We start from the raw sequence: 14,086 nt of genomic DNA, 5'->3' as shown, positions 1-14,086 counted from the left end.
TGCCGCCAGCTGCCTTTTGTGATTTCTTTATATCACTAGGGCGTTTCCAAAAGTTCAAGGAAAAATGGAATGAAAAGATCGTGAAAGTTTTCCACAAACCTTCTGAAGCCCTCCCCCCCCCCCCCATAACAATTTGCCATCGCACACTCCTTCATTAGGCCTAGCATCGTCTCTGTTGAGTCTTCCAGCATGGGGCTGGGAAGGTGCTCGTTTTGAAGAGGAATGGGGTGGGCCATATCTATGGGTTCAGAAGATTTGGAATAGTCTGTGTTGTCCAAATCATTGCCTGTATTCACCTAGATGACTCTGTTCTTGAGTGGGTGTTGAACTTTATTTGAAGTTTAGCTGCTCTGACAGTCCTGGATTTGGATCTGAGTTCTCTGCTTTCCTCATGTAAGAGCTGAGAGCTTTTGGTACTCAGCCCAGGATGTCTCCTTGGCTTTCAACTCAAGCTTCAATGTCCTAGGGCTTCCATAAGAAAATAACCCATGGTCATTACCAAGGCTTTTAGAACGCAATTTCTAATTTCCTGCAGACATGACCATCAAAGATTTCCCAGCAGGTTTTTTATCTTTTGCTACCTGGTGAGCCTTCAACCAATTGGGAACATCAATAGCTGAGCTCTGTACTAATAGAAATATGAAAGCTGCGCATTTTCTGTAGGCTTTATCATGATACACAATACAATTTGTTTTGTGCTAATTTTTCAAGAAAAAGGGAAAGATCACACAGCGGATGGCTTTAAAGAACATGCCATCATTTTTCTCACAGGACAGGAGATTATAACTCTGAATTCAAGGCATTGGCTCAAGGGGAAGGTGCTTCGTATATTGCAACCACTCACGCATTGGGCGGTGAACACTTGTTTGCTCTTTGCTGACTATGGATCCTGCATCTGGCTCGTCGAACTCTGGTTCTTTAGACTTGTGGCGACGGCTGCTTCCCAAAAGGCTGCTGGCTCAAGTCCACCCATAGGCACCTCAGAAGAAAGTCCTAATGCAGTGGTTCTCAACCTGTGGGTCGTGACCCCTGTGGGAAATCGAACGACCCTTTCACAGGGGTCGCCTGATTCATAACAGTAGCAAAATGACCGTTATGAAGTAGCAACGAAAATAATTTTCTGGTTGGGGAGTCTCCACAACATGAGGAACTGTATGAAAGGGTCACGGCATTAGGAAGGTTGAGAACCACTGCCCTAATGGGTTATGTATTCCTGAAAACACAGCCATCGAAAACCCGTGTGAAGCACAGTTCTACTTGGAAATGCATGGGGTTGCCCAACCCCGTGACAACCAGCTAGTTAGTGCATTGCAAAACACCGCCGGTGAAAATTAACAATAAACTCTAGTGCCTGATGGCAGCTGTGCTCCGACTACCTAAAGGTGGATGGTCATTGCCACGTAGACAGTGAATAATCATTTCAAACGCTTCTCTTATTGATCACGTAATGCTCATCTTACTGATCATGTTTCAGACCTCTCCCAGTCCCAACTTGTCACATGTGGGGTTCCCTGGAAACAGATAGAGCATTTAAGTTTCAGATGCAAGATATTTGTCATATTTGTTATCAAAGGCAGGGGGAAGATGCAGAGAGCGAAGCTGAAGTGTAATGAAGGCTCAACCAAGTCTTGGCCAACCCAGTGGGGAGCAAATATTGCCCATAAAGCCTTAATGACCACACCATTATGTCCCTTAACCCGATGGACAGTTCTACGTCATATAGGGTCGCTATTAGTCAAATTCGACTCAATTGCCGTAAATGTGAGCTTTTATTATCCAAAACGTCCACATTTATTGGCATTCGTAAAGCTTCATTTATTTCCCCTTTCTGTTCACTGGATTACTCCCACTTCTTTGTGTCACATAAATCCAGGTGTGTTAGTCTGGGTACTTTAGAGAAACAAATCCACAGAAACTCATGTATAAGAGAAAGTTTTATATAAAGGTTAAGTGCACATCAAGAAAACATCCCAACCCAGTGCTGCCCAAGCCCACAAGTCCAACATTAACCCACGTGTCCGACACCAATCCACAAAGTCCTCCTCCATCTCACAAAACACACACTATGACACTGACTGCAGGAGGAAAGCTGAGTCAGTGAATGTGTAAGCATCTTAGCACTGGCAGGGGTCTCCACGTGGCTGCTCCAGCACCCTGGACTGCATCGGGATAGGTCCATGCGGCTTCTCCTTGGGGATGTCTTGCAGGAAGTCAGCCTTGCCAGCTGATGCAGGGAATTGACTAAGGCAGCTGCACCCTGGTCCGACCATCACAAAGCAAGAGACCCGAGAACTAGAAAGGCGAGGCTCACCAAGTCATTTATCTCTCTGCCCTTCAATTAACCTCACATGTGTTTGTCAGCCAGGTTGGCACAATAATCTTTAACTAACTCACCAGGCAAGTGATACACTGAATGAAATAGGCATTTTTCAGTACTGAGTTAGAGGCACTGTGGGCCAAGCATTGAGCTGCTAACCACAAATTGTAATCCAAACTCATCAGCTGCCCAACAAAAGAAAGCTGAGGCTGTTTCTTCCCATAAAGATTTACAATCTCCCAAACTCTAAGGAGCAGTTCTACTCTCTCCTGTTGAATCTATTGGGATTGACTCAATAGCAGTGGGTTTGGTTTGGGTTTGAGTTAATTAACATTAATTTATGTGGCGATGCTTACACCTTATGTCAACTTGATGTACCTGTGTGAAGGTAGTGGTGGAGTTCAACCTCTTTATCAGGATATAGCCTAATGATGTCTCCTTAGGGGTGTGTGGCTTTTTTATGAGAGACATTGGGAACTGGCCTCTTTCTTCTGCCGCTCTCCTTCCTGCTTCACTTGGCCCTATGTCTCATGTTTGAGGAAGGTGGCCCATGTGGCCTGTTGACCCCGGGAGCTTTCAGGACTCTGTCATGTCAGGAGCTTGGATCCAGGTGACTCTGATTACCAGTCAGTGATCAACCAGCTTCTCACTTCACCTTTCTGCTTCATCTGATAGCAGCTACATGAGTCTGGACTGGAGTTGTACTGGGCTGGGCCACTTTCTTGATATAACATTCTTCCTTATACATGAGTGTCACTAGTTTAGTTGCTCTAGAAAACTCAACCTAACACAGATGAGAACATTTATGTTTGATTTTTATTTGGATATCCAATAGTCCCTGTATTGGGCTAGATTCTCTAGAGCAGCAAAACCAGTTGTATATTTATAGGGAGATATTTATATCAGGAAAATGGCTCACAGTTGTACTAAAGGAAAAGTTCAGCCTGGTTCACAGTCTGCTGGGCATATGTTAAGCTGGAAGCTTCCGCTGACTCACGTAGCTTCACAGGTGCTGATGAAATTCAGACCGGCAGGAACACCACAGACTAGTGTCTACAGAGGTGGATCAATCCAAGGTCAGCAGCTCAGATGGCAGTCCATTGATGGCTCCCGGATCAGTAGGCAATAAGGCAGGCTGTTGTCTCAAGTCTAAAGAACCGAGGGTTCGATGAGCCAGATGCAGGATCCATAGCTAGCAAAAAGCAAACAAGTGTTCCCACAGAGTCCACTTATATAGAAAGTGGGCTACATTCCCAAGGAGATGTTCTTTCAATGTCATTAAGGGCTGTGGCCTGAGTAAGGGATTTACAATGCAGCCTAGTTTTCTTGCCTTGGCTACTCACAGCAGATCCTATCATGGAGTTAATTATTTGTGTTAGATCACATTATGGGGGATTGCAAGGCCCTCGACTGCCAAACCACAAAGAATCTTGGCCCAGCCAAGTTGGCACAAAACCCAACTATCACAGTACCTAACATGCAGCTGAATAAATAAAAAAATTCAATTAATGAATGGGATGGAGTATTCCACTTTTAGAGGAGAAAATCAATGTTATCAGAAATAAAGAATCAGCTGGAAGAAAATTAGGGTGTCCTTGTAGACTCGAGTTTGTGGCTAAATCCTGAAAGATAGTGGGAAACCGGTCCCAAAGTTGTAACTTGAGGTCATAAAGGTAGGGTGTCATGTGGGCTCCCCAAACTTGTGACTGACATCTGCTTATTTGACAGTCTGAAGAATGTGCTCTGACTCTAGCTAGGTCAGACAGAGGGAATGCTGCCGGGCTGGCAATGAGGATGGAGAAGTAGGAATGTGAGGACTGGCTCCTTACATTTTGGGGATTATATTCATGCTCCCCCTCACTGCACACACAGAACTAAGGCTTTGTTTATACAGCTATGCATTCCTTAGTGTTCATGATACATTCTATGAAACAAGACATTGTATGCTTTAGATGTTGTGCAAACACTGTATTATATAGAGGATGTATGTTTATATTTGATACACTTATATTAAAGCAACCCACAAGATGCTCTGACTCTCCTATAACATCCAGAGCCTTGGGATTTACAAACTTGCACTTGCACTTGATTGCCTCTGGGGAGCAGTGCTCTCCAAGCAACTCCAGGGAGTCTGGTTGGCGAGGGAAGCTCTGAGAGACAGAGCAGAGCTGTTCCCACCCAGTGTCTCCTCTTATGGTGTTATGTGACATATATGATGCTACATAATATATACCTGCATAGTTGAACTGTTCCCTAAAGAAAATGTATACTTTACTTGCCATATTAGTATTTCCCGTCATATCACCAACATTAGTTATTAACAGTTTTGGATTTTTGCCCCAGTCTGATAGGAGTGGGGTGGGGAACATCATGTTTAGTTCTATTCTTTGTTGTCAGCTAAATATATTTTCCTACTTTAATTGTTTTGTTGTTGTTGTTGTTGACTTTTGTTATTAACTGCTTATTCAGGGCTTTTGGCCACATATTTTCTCAAGGTGTTGGCTCACTCTCTTGCAAAATGATTATAAACTAAGGATATATATATTTTTCATATGATTAATTTATAGGTAGCAATATTTTAGCCAAATTTTTCATTGCTTTATTATTTTAAGAAATCAAATGGTGGTATAGTAGGGAATGCATTGGACTGCTAGCCACAGTGTCAGCAATTGGAAAGCACCAGCCGCTCCTAGGGTGAAAGGTGAGACTTTCCACTGCCGGAGAGAGTGAGTCTTAAAAACCCACGGGGCCAGTCTACCCTGTGATAGGGTCACGATCAGTCAGCATGGACTCAATGGCAGCAAGTGTTGTTTTTCATTCATTTTCTGGCAAAGCACTTTAAATTTGTTTGGAGCAAGCGATCAATATTTTCCTTTATGAAACATATAAATATTTACCTAAAATTATCTGGCAAATTATATTAAATGTAACATCCAGAATAGTTTATATTCATAATATTAGTAGACTCTCAGGTTAGAAAATCCGTGTGTTTCATGAAATTCAGGACAGATAAAATTCTCACGAATGAATTCTACCTTGCAAGTCTGGCTAGACCAGAGGATGTACACTAGTACAGATAGGAACTGGAAACACAGAAAGAGGCATTCCTTGCTGCATTAATCAAAACCAAAATCACTGCCATCGAGTCAATTAAGAATCATAGTGACCCTCTAGCACAGGATAGAACTGTGGGATTCTGAGGCTGAATTGCATTCTCCTACGGAGTGGCCAGTGGCTTCTAACAGTTGGCCTCGTTGTTAAAACCCAGGCACCACCAGGGCTCCTCTTCTTGCTGAACCAGAAGCCTCCCTTGTGCACACTCTATTAGGAACTCTGATTCTGAGAGAGCCAAACTAATTTCCAATAGAACTTGTCTTTCTTTTTTATTGGATGAATTTTAGCTTTACGTAGCATTTGTTTGTACTCGCACACACAAACACACATTCAAGGGGAAGTCAAAAAGTGCTTGCTACAAAACTGCAGCTCCCTTTATTAAACAACAACAAAACATCAAAATGTGAATATCTGTACTGTGACCATTAAAGAATGTTTGTGAGAGGTGGGTTTGTTGTGCCAACATGGCCAATGAACACATGTGAGATTGGTTGTAGGGCAGAGAGATAAATAGCTTGGTGAGCCTTGCCTCTCTCTCTTGCTTTTTGATCATCAGACCAGTGTGTGGCTGCCTTGCTTGTTCTGTGCCTCCATTTGCAAGCTACACTGCTTGTGGGACACCTACCCGTGGACTGTGTCGCTGTAACTTGAGGTTTCTTCAAGACCTGCTTCGCCATGCTACTGGAAGGTACATCTCTTGAGCTGGGAACTGTCGGACCCTGTCATCTGGCTGACAGTTGGTGACCTGCTTGCTGTTTGCTGCCTGTGGCTGGATAGCCTGAATTGCTCCACGGAGGACTACTCGGTGGCCCTCAAGAGTCGAAGGACTGCCAGTGTACTAGCTGTCTCACTGGAGTGAGTTGCACTGAGCCTTTTGTAGTGCTTTATAGATTAGTTAGCTGTTAATTTCTTACGTTATTATCTATATAAATACGTACAAAATTATTAGTGTCCTGGCTTTGTTTCTCTAGCACAATGGTATGTCGACCTCTAACTCTGTCCCTGCAGGAGGCTGCGCTCTTCGATTTATACCATGTCAATGTGGCAGTTTGGGGCATGCTCAAGAGACTCCATACAAGTTCCCTTTAAATGTCCTTTGAGTTTGGGGACTCAAAGGGACTCGGAAAGGGCAAGATCAGAGCTGCAGGGTGAGCAGGGCAAGGTTTCCTGCTAAACTAGAAGAGTCAGCGGGTACAGTGTTGTAATGGGGGTGGGGGAAGAATACTCAGAGAACATTTCCTGGCCTTTGTCTCATAGCACAGTTTTCAACTTTCTCACATTGATTGTGACAATGATTGTACAACTCTTCTGGTAATGATTGAACGATTGAATTGTATATGTGGATGAAGTGTCAATAAAAAGGGGGGGTCAGTCTTAGAAATCAACAAGGGCAATTCTACTCTGTCCTGTAGGGTCACTATGCATTAGAATCAATGGAGGGACAATGAGTTTGAGTTTTGACCATGAAGAGAGAAGAACCTGGCCCCTTCTCTTGGCACCAGAAGCAGTCATCCTCCCTTAGCCCCTCATCGCTAAAAACTTGTCTCCACCCCTTCGCTAGTCAGGAGCATCTCTCAGCTACTGAGCCGACCCTTGTCAACAGTGGTGTTGAAACAGCTGGAGATACTGACAGAAGGGAGCTCCAACAGCTTAAGAGACCCACGTTCCCTGACTGCACTTGTCCCTAGTCGCAGCCTCCAAACCAGCACCTCCTCAAGGGACATTGACGTAGCAGCCAAGTCCATTGTGGCCAGGGCTGCCACAGTTGGAGTGGCTGACTCTGGAGCCAGCATCGGGACTGGGTTTGGGAGCCTCATCATTGGTTATGTCAGGAACCCTTCTTGGCAGCAGCATTTCTCTGACCCCATTCTCAGAGGACGTGGGGCTTTAATGCCTGATGGTGGCCTTTCTCACCCTCTTGGCCATGTGAAGGCACTGTTTCCACATCCCCAAATTCTTCTCCCAGGATCTCATCAGGCCTATGTGTTCTTCTCCCTGTACCTCCCCAAGCATCCTGGAGAAAGTACTTAGCTCAGGGTTTGGCGGACAAAAGACAAACACTGTCTCCATATGGTTAAAAGGAGGAGGAGGAGGAGGAGGAGGAAGAGAAAAAAGGAGCCTAGAGTGGAGCATGGTCTTTGCGCCTGGTGTTCCTGTGCTGGGAACCTCCTAAATCCAAGAGGAGATTGATGTCAAAACACAAGGAAATCACCAGGGAACACTGAGCCCATGTATGTGGAAAGGAAACAAGGACCTTACCCCAGAGCTGAGCAGAGAGAAAACCTTCCCCTAGAGCAGGCACCCTGAATTCAGAAGCCTAGCCACCCCCCAATTGCAGCACTCGATAATAGTGTTAGGCTGGGTTGTCTATGGAAACAAAACCAGTGACATTCCTAGATCGATAAGAGAGAGGTTTTAGATCAAGAAGGCATCCCAGTCCAGTCCAACTGAAGTCCTTATGTCCGATGTAAGCCTCTTCGGACTCAGGTAACTGCAGGCTGGTGATGAGAAAGGTGAAGTGGGGTGCTGGAAGGTCACAGGCCAGTGGGACAGATTCTCATGGATCATGAAACATGCAGAGTGCCAAAAGCTTTCACCATTGGGTGGCTCACATGGGGCCACCCTGGAGGCAGACAGAGTCCCAGTAAACAGGAAAGCAGAAGGAGAGAGAGAGAGAGAGAGAGAGAGAGAGAGAGAGAGAGAGATTGATTCACAGATTTTTCTCTATAAAAAGGCCACACCTCCCAGGAAGCATCATTCGGACCTGACAGGTTGGACTCCACCCCTCCCTAGATGCAAGGTGAAATAAAATCATCCAGCTGCCGCAATAATTAGGACGGTACGACTTGGAGCTAACATCAGTTAGCCACATGTTCGTCTTAGTTCATAGTATGAGGTGCAACTTTGTGTGCATAAAATCACGACAGAAGCACTTCCAGATACACTAACGTATCTTGAATATAAGACCAAACTATATAAACCCGTACCTATTCTACAAGAAAAATTATTATAAAGAATCCAAACGCAACCCACTTGTACCCAGCAGACTTCAACCTAGAGCACGCTGCGGGACAGGGTTTCCAGGGGTGCGAGTCTTGACAGAAGCAGACTTTCTCCAACTGGGTGGCCGGTGGGTTTGAACTACCAGTGTTCAGTGATCAGCCAAGTACTTTAGGCACTGCATCATCAGGGACCTGGTTAATATAATAACCCAATCATAATAATGTTTCAATGTCCATTGTAAAGCAGTACCTGTTGGCTATTACAAACCCGTATGTACTGGAAATCTGTAATGGCATAGTCTTTATGGGATTTGGGACCACAGACTATGCACTCTGAAGTTCCTGAGACAGACAGGATGAGGTGCATGGAATATATATATCCCACTTGCCACCGAGTCACCTCTGACGCATGATGGCCCCATGTATTCCAGAGCAGAAATGTGCCCCATAGCGTTTTCAGCGGCTGATTTTTCAGAAGTACATTGCCAGGCCTTTCTTCTGAAGTGCCTCTAGGGGGCTCTGAACCTCCAGTTAGAAGCCAAAGTGCACTGCCTGCTGGCAAGAAGGGTATATATGAGTATGCATATACATACACAAACACTTATATTCTGTTATAAGCAACACATTGGCAACTTTTTTTTCAATTTACAACTTTTTATACTTCAGTTCTCTACACAGAACCATTGCCAATTGACGATTGTTGATGACATCAAGCTTAAATAAATAGAATAGATTTCAAAGCCTTCAGTCTTGTTCCCACCAAAAAGCTCTGAATAGTGAAAGTCATAAGTTGCATGTATAAGCAGTATTTGAAAAAAATCTCATTTCTAATTACGTACAGAAATATCCATCATACCTGCATTGAATGACAAAATTTCCATTATTCTGCATAGTATTTAACATACTATTTAGGAGCTTCCAAAACGTTCGTTTAGTTGAAGTATTGTTACCTTTGCAGAGAAGCGTGGTGTTATAGAAATTGCTTTGCTTTTGTTATGGAGATTCTGAAGACACACAGAAGCAGAATACTATGATGAACTCCACATACATCACTAAGCTTCAATAACTACCCACACTTAGCCCAAATCGGTTCATCTATATTTTTGCCATTCTCTCCCCTCAACTTGTATCAAATGATTTTACAGCAATTCTCAGACAGCATATCACTTCACCTGTAAGTACTTCAGCTTATAGAAATAGTTTTAAAGGGAATATTTACCATGTCTTATTGCTTACTGGTGTGTATAACAATATTATTTCCCTTGAGGAGAGGAAGATATAAAATAAAAAAACTGTGAAAAGGCCGTGTTGGTCTTTATGCTTGTTTTTTTAATCAATTAAAACTGCATACTCTTTACTATCACGTAGTTTCTGTGTATCAGGAGTCCTAGTATGGCTCAACTGGGGCCTCCACTTCGGGGTTCTCCTCAGACTGCACTCAAGGCACTGGCTGAATTTGAGGTCTCATCTGAGACTCAAATGGGGAAGGATCTCCTACCAAGATCACAGGGCCATTAGAATTCAATTCCTCATGATCCGTTGGACGGAGGACCTGAGTTCCTTGCTGACTGTTGGCTAGAAACTCCGTGCCATCAAGTCGATGCTGACGCATAGCAGCCCTATGGGACAGGGTAGAACTGCCCCTGTGAGTTTCTGAGACTGTCACTCTTGACAGGCGTAGAAAGCCCCATCTTTCTCCTGCAGAGTCTCTGGGGGTTTGGAACTGCAGATATTTCGGATTGCTTCCTAACGCATAACCACTAAGCCACCAGGGCTCCTTTGTTGCTAGAAGGTGACTTCATTTCCTTGCCACATGGGGTTCCCCGATATCACAGCATGTATATCAAAGCCTACCGACTGAGAAGGCAACAGAGAGTCTCCTAATGAGACAGAAGCTACAGTCTTATGTACTGCCACCACAGAGGTGACATCTTTCATTTTACCTTGTAGTTCATTGATCTCAACCACACTCAAGGGGAGGCAATAACACCCGGTGTGAATACCAGGTAGTTGATATCATTGCATGGAGCCCTGGTGGCATAGCGGTGACCCGTTCGGCTGCTAACTGCAAGGTCCGTAGCTTGAACCAACCGGTCGCTCCTCGGGAGAAAGAGATGGCTGTCTACTCTCATAAACAGTTACAGTCTCAGAAACTCCCAGGGGCAGTTGCACCCTGTCCTCTAGGGACTCTATGAGTTGGCAATGACTTGATGGCAGTGGGTAAGAGGTCACTGGTGTATCGCAGAGCCTATCCAAAATAGGAGAAACTTGAGGTTGTTAGAAAATCACCTTCAGGACTAGGTCTCCAGGGGAAGGACTCCACGACACCCAATCTTAGAGAACAGGTTTCCTGGAGAACCTCTGCTAATCCCATCAGCTGCACGAACAGATGCTCTCAGGTTTCTCCAGAAAACACTGATGTCCCAGATTACTGCATGGAGGAGGCTGGACAGCTTCTCTCGTGCCAGCTCCGGGTACGTCTGTTGCTTCCATTTGGGTAGTATGGCAGCTGAGTTCTCATGTCCCGAAACCTGACATCCGCTATTGTAATGCTATTATTAAATAATGAAATAGTACATCAATCTCGCAGATGACTATAAAGCCATGTGTTTATAAGCTGACTTGAGAGCTACAGAAATTGTTACAGGCTACCAAAAGCATCATCACCAATTCAGTTGTGGTTGAGATATCTTTGACGGTGCCTCCAAATCCATTATCTACTTTAAATAAACCCGAATTGGAAGTCAGAGGCAATGTCTAAATGTTCTGTTTCTATAAGGAAGAGGAGGAGAAAAGCTCATCAGCATGTTCACACTTGGAGAAAATCAGTAGATTTTAGTCAATAGATTTTTTTTAAGTTAAGTGAACATCTCCAGGTTGTAAATTAGAATAAAACAGCCATGTCTCTTTTCAAACTTTTGGAAATAATTGTGTAGTTAGCACTTATCAATCTGGCAGACTATTACATTCTGTTTGCTCATGTGGATATTACAGATGAGAACTTGAGTCCTGTGTTAGGCAGGGTTCTCTAGAGAAACAAAATAAGGACACTTATGATTAGATAGATAGGTTTATACAGCAAGGAATATAGCCGCTAATTAGTCCACACCATAGCACAGAGGGCTCAGTTCAACTCACTTCCATGGAACAGTTAATATACTGGAAGTCCTTCAACTCACATGGGCTGCTGGGTCCAAGGTCAAGGAAGCAGACAGTGGAGTCTGCCCACAGGCAACAAACAGCAGGGCGGGTCACCAACAGTCAGTAGCTCAGGAGCATAGCGAAGCAGGTCCAGATGGGATATCAAACCGAAGCAACGCAAGGTGACAGGATCCACCAGCCTCAAGCTCAAGCAGTGTACACACCAGCAGCATGGCAAAGCAGGTCTCGAAGGATCCTCAAGCTCTAGCAACATGAGTTGGTTTGGTCCACAGGTAATGTAGCTCTCAGATTGAGGCAGAGAACGAGCTAAAGAAGCAGCAGCTGGTCTGATCACCAAAGAGCAACAGGTGGGGTGGGGGCACTGCAGAGCCATTTGTCTTCTTTGCCCTGCAATCAAAATGCGACCTGATTAATCCCACATGTTCCTATTAGCCAGGTTGGCACAATAAACTAACCTATCACATGTCCCATCTAGCTTCTGCCTGCCCCATCTGGAGTTCTGTCAGGTACCCCACCTTGTAACAACCATACCCGGCTTGCTTTTTTGTTCTTTTCTCAAGTGGTACTCCCCCTACTTGAGCCCATGACTTCCATTATCCCAGCTCCTAAGGGTTGGGTGGTATTCCCTCCTGGGTGACTTCATCTATGCAAAGGTTCAGGTTGCTTGAGCTCCAGCTGGATGCCAAGTAAACTGAGTACCCTGTTTCTTCTCTTAGCTCCACCCGCTTCCCTAGGCTTGTGATGGGGCCATTCAGGAGCTTGGCGAACACAGCTGTGGATCCTGATCAAGTGTCTGCGTTTGAGAACTGAGTCCTGAGGAATTTCCAATTGAGCTGTGCTCCCAAGCTCACCGTTAGAGCTGATTGTGTCCAGGAAAGCTCTAGTTGTCAGATCTCCCAGGAAGTTACAATCCTTTGAGACCTACTAACCTTCCCTCACCAGTTAAAAGTACATAATTGAATAGTTTGTAGTACAGTATAGGCATATGAGCAAGAACCAATGACACTGAAGGAAGAAGTTCAAGATGCATTGAAAGCATTACTTAAAAGCAAGGCTCCACGAATAGATGGAATACCAATTGAAATGATTCAACAAGCTGATGAAGCACTGGAAGCACTAACTCCTTTATTCTAGGAATTTTGGGAGACAGCTACTTGGCCAACTGACTGGAAGAGATCCATATTTGTGCCCATTCCAAAGAAAGTGACCCAACAGAAAACTCCAACTACAGAACTATATCAATGATATCACATGCAAGAAAAAATTTGCTGAAGATCATCCCACAATGGTTGCAGCAGCACATTGACATGGAGCTGCCAGAAGTTCAGGCCAGATTCAGAAGAGGATGTGGAACAAAGGATAGCCTTCCTACTGTCAGAAAGATCTTACCTGAAAGAGAATACTGGAAAGATATTTACTTGTGTTTATTGACTATACCAAGGCATTTGACTTTGTAGACCAAAGAAAATAGCCTGGCTTGGGTCAGGCTCACCTTGGACAGTCCTGAGAAGAATGGGAATTCCAGAACACTGCATTCATGTGGAACTTGTACATAGACCAAGAGGCAGTTGGGCAAACAGAACAAGAGCATACTGCTGGTTTAAAATCAGGAAAGGAGTGTGTGTCAGGGTTGTATCCTCTCATAATACTTATTCAAACTCTATGCTGAACAAATCATCAGAGAAGCTGGCTGATGTGAAAAAGAACAGGGCATCTGGGTTGGAGGAAGGCTTATGAACAGCCTGTGATAACACAACCTTGCTTGCTCAGAGTGAGGGGGACTTCAAGTACTTGATGACAATGAAGGACTGCAGCAACCTCCAGGGTGGATTACAACTCAATGTAACGAGACTAACATTCTCACAAGTAGACCAATAAGCAACATCACAATAAACGAAGAAAAGGTTGAAGTTGTTAAGGATTGAATCTTGCTTGGATCCACAATCAATGCTCAGGGAAGCAGCAGTCAGGCGATCAAAAGACCAGTTGCAGTAGGTAACTCTGCTGCACAAGACCTCTTTAGAGTACTGAAAAGCAAGAGTGCTACTTTGAGGGCTAAGGTGAGCCTGACCCAAGCCAGGCTATTTTCTTTCCATGGCCTCACATGCATGTGAAAGGTGGACCCTGACTAAGGAAGCCTGAAGAAGAATGCATACGTTAGCCTTGTGGTGCTGGAGAAGAAGATTGAAAGTCCCACGGGCTGAGAAAAAGACAAACCAATCTGTCTTAGGAAAATTGTGATGCTGGAGAGGAATACTGAAAAGATCAAGAGAATAAACAGATCTGTTTTGAAAGGAGTAGAACCAGAATGCTCCTTAGTGGTAAGGGTGATGGGACTTTGTCTCGTGTACTTTAGACACGTTATTAAGAGAGATCAATCCCTAGAAAATGACATCACGCTTAGGAAAGTGGTTCATGGGACAATAAAAAAGAGGAAGACCTTCAACCACACGTGTATTGACACAGTGGCTGCATCAATTGGCCTAAACAT

General features: G+C 44.3%; 1 non-coding gene across 1 annotated transcript; it reads left to right on the top strand.

Annotated features, from left to right (window-relative positions):
- Positions 1-489: 489 nt before the first annotated feature.
- LOC115869077 lies at positions 490-612 on the top strand. Its single transcript, XR_004045984.1, has one exon. It is a non-coding gene; the product is annotated as a small nucleolar RNA SNORA32 (small nucleolar RNA).
- The last annotated feature ends 13,474 nt before the right edge of the window (positions 613-14,086 follow it).

This window comes from Echinops telfairi, unplaced genomic scaffold (genome assembly GCF_000313985.2).
Source record: "Echinops telfairi isolate 266 unplaced genomic scaffold, ASM31398v2 ScPeMD7_20;HRSCAF=75, whole genome shotgun sequence".
Lineage (NCBI taxonomy): Eukaryota > Metazoa > Chordata > Mammalia > Afrosoricida > Tenrecidae > Echinops > Echinops telfairi.
The sequence above is the reverse complement of the archived record's forward strand: the minus strand, read 5'-3'. Positions and strand labels throughout refer to the sequence as shown.